Source organism: Lonchura striata, chromosome 28 (assembly GCF_050655825.1).
Source record: "Lonchura striata isolate lonStrDom1 chromosome 28, ASM5065582v1, whole genome shotgun sequence".
NCBI classification, from domain to species: Eukaryota; Metazoa; Chordata; class Aves; order Passeriformes; family Estrildidae; genus Lonchura; species Lonchura striata.
In genome coordinates, this window is record NC_140730.1 from 8,594,127 (window position 1) to 8,597,487 (window position 3,361).

Here is a 3,361-nt window from a genome sequence, read left to right on the forward strand (position 1 = left end):
TAGACCTGGTCTTCCGGGCGCCGGGGTAGACTTGGTGCACGGAAGCCTCGGGGTAGACCTGGTCTTCCGGGCGCCGGGGTAGACCTGGTGCACGGAAGCCTCGGGGTAGACCTGGTCTTCCGGGCGCCGGGGTAGACCTGGTCTTCCGGGAGCCGGGGTAGACCTGGAATTCCGGGCGCCGGGGTAGGCCTGTTCTCCTGGAGCCGGGGTAGACCTGGTCTTCCGGGAGCCGGGGTAGACCTGGAATTCCGGGCGCCGGGGTAGACCTGTTCCCCTGGAGCCGGGGTAGACCTGGTGTTCCGGGAGCCGGGGTAGACCTGGTGCACGGAAGCCTCGGGGTAGACCTGGTCTTCCGGGAGCCGGGGTAGACCTGGTGTTCCGAGCGCCGGGGTAGACTTGGTGCACGGAAGCCTCGGGGTAGACCTGGTCTTCCGGGCGCCGGGGTAGACCTGGAATTCCGGGCGCCGGGGTAGGCCTGTTCCCCTGGAGCCGGGGTAGACCTGGTGTTCCGAGCGCCGGGGTAGACTTGGTGCACGGAAGCCTCGGGGTAGACCTGGTCTTCCGGGCGCCGGGGTAGACCTGGAATTCCGGGCGCCGGGGTAGGCCTGTTCCCCTGGAGCCGGGGTAGACCTGGTGTTCCGGGAGCCGGGGTAGACCTGGTGTTCCGAGCGCCGGGGTAGACTTGGTGCACGGAAGCCTCGGGGTAGACCTGGTCTTCCGGGCGCCGGGGTAGACCTGGAATTCCGGGCGCCGGGGTAGGCCTGTTCCCCTGGAGCCGGGGTAGACCTGGTGTTCCGGGCGCCGGGGTAGACCTGGTGCACGGAAGCCTCGGGGTAGACCTGGTCTTCCGGGCGCCGGGGTAGACCTGGTGCACGGAAGCCTCGGGGTAGACCTGGTCTTCCGGGCGCCGGGGTAGACCTGGTCTTCCGGGAGCCGGGGTAGACCTGGAATTCCGGGCGCCGGGGTAGGCCTGTTCCCCTGGAGCCGGGGTAGACCTGGAATTCCGGGCGCCGGGGTAGGCCTGTTCTCCTGGAGCCGGGGTAGACCTGGTGTTCCGGGCACCGGGGTAGACCTGGAATTCCGGGCGCCGGGGTAGGCCTGTTGCCCTGGAGCCGGGGTAGACCTGGTGTTCCGGGCGCCGGGGTAGACCTGTCGTCCTACTCCGGGCCCGGCCTCCGGCCGCCCGGCTGCTGCGGCAGAACTGTCGCCCTGGTGTCCCGGGCGGACCTGCTGTCCCGCGCACGACCCACCCTGCGGCCGCCCGGCGCCAGTCTAGAGAGGGAAGGAGCCGGCCGTTGGGAGCCGGCAGCGCTCCCGCCTCCTCCGTGCCCAAAGCGACAGCGGCCCGGCTCCTGCCTCCGTCTCCGGATCCCTCACTGCCTTCAGCCGCTCGACCCCCCTCCCCCCCACCCCGCTGCCGTCCTGCCCCGGGCTCGGACGGGGCCAGGCCGGGCTGGAGCGTCAAGGAAAGAAGGCCGTCAAAGCAGAAGGCTGGGCGAGAGCCGAAGAGAAGGCTTCTCGGCAAAGGGGCCGCCTCTGCCGCGGGCCCCGGCCCTGCTGGCCGAAGGACCCGCCTTCCTCGGTGTCGGCCCGCTCCTGGCCCTCCCGCCGCTGCGGGTGTGCGAACCGGCCGAGGAGAGAGCGGGCGGGGGACGGCGACGGGGGTGGGGAAAGTAGTCTGCGAGCGGCGCCGGGGAGTCTGATGGGGCAGGGCGGGGCGCCCCCAACCGCCGATGGGCGGAGGCAGGGAAAGTCTTCAGGCGGGGCGCCCCCAACCGTCGATGGGCGGGCTCTGAGGGGGCGGCGTCGGATTGCGAGTGTGTGGAGCCGGCGTGTGTGTCACCGTGCCCCTCTCTCTCTGTCTCTCTCTCCCTCCCTTCCCCCCCCCGCCCCCCCGTCCCTCCCTCCCTCCCTCGCTTCCCTTGCGCGCTGGCCCCACTGAAATTCCGTTCGGCCGGGTAGGGCTGCGCGGCACCCCGGGCGGAGGGGGCTGCTGACGCTGCTTCGACGGCAGGCTGACGCAGGCTGCCTGTCAGCTTGGTCTGGGATCGCTCTGGGTACCAGAGGGAAAGAAATAAAGTTCGTCAAGAAAATTCCTTTTCCGGATCAGTTTCTTGCGCCGAGGGAACAGAAGAGTCGTTCTCTTCGAGAAGGGAGGAAAGGGGAAGCGCGGGAAATGAAACCCGAACCCCAAACCAGACCAAGGGGAACCAAGCCACAAAAAACAAAGGGATAACCCCGTAACTCCTAAAACAAACCCAGAAAACTCGAACCAAAAGTCCCGCAACGCACATTCCCCCACCCCCCAAAAAAACCCACACCGAGCCCCCCCCCTCGCGCCCGCCCCCCCCACCCCCACCAGGCAAAAAAAGGTAAAGCCGGCCATTGAGAAACGCTCTACTACCCGGGTATGGGGAAATACCTCTTGCCATGGCCCCGGAGTAGACTTTTCCTCCGGGCGCCGGGGTAGACCCGTTGTCCGGCCCCCCGGGCTACACCTGGTATCCCGGAGCCGGGGTAGACCTTGTACCCGGCGGCCGGGGTAGACCTGGTATCCCGGAGCCGGGGTAGACCTTGTACCCGGCGGCCGGGGTAGACCTGGTATCCAGGAGACGGGGTAGACCTTGTACGCGGCGGCCGGGGTAGACCTGGTATCCAGGAGCCGGGGTAGACCTTGTACCCGGCGGCCGGGGTAGACCTGGTATCCCGGAGCCGGGGTAGACCTTGTACCCGGCGGCCGGGGTAGACCTGGTATCCCGGAGCCGGGGTAGACCTTGTACCCGGCGGCCGGGGTAGACCTGGTATCCCGGAGACGGGGTAGACCTTGTACCCGGCGGCCGGGGTAGACCTGGTATCCAGGAGACGGGGTAGACCTTGTTCCAGGCGGCCGGGGTAGACCTGGTATCCAGGAGACGGGGTAGACCTTGTACCCGGCGGCCGGGGTAGACCTGGTATCCCGGAGCCGGGGTAGACCTTGTACCCGGCGGCCGGGGTAGACCTGGTATCCCGGAGCCGGGGTAGACCTTGTACCCGGCGGCCGGGGTAGACCTGGTATCCAGGAGCCGGGGTAGACCTTGTACCCGGCGGCCGGGGTAGACCTGGTATCCAGGAGACGGGGTAGACCTTGTACCCGGCGGCCGGGGTAGACCTGGTATCCAGGAGCCGGGGTAGACCTTGTACCCGGCGGCCGGGGTAGACCTGGTATCCAGGAGCCGGGGTAGACCTTGTACCCGGCGGCCGGGGTAGACCTGGTATCCCGGAGCCGGGGTAGACCTTGTACCCGGCGGCCGGGGTAGACCTGGTATCCCGGAGCCGGGGTAGACCTTGTACCCGGCGGCCGGGGTAGACCTGGTATCCAGGA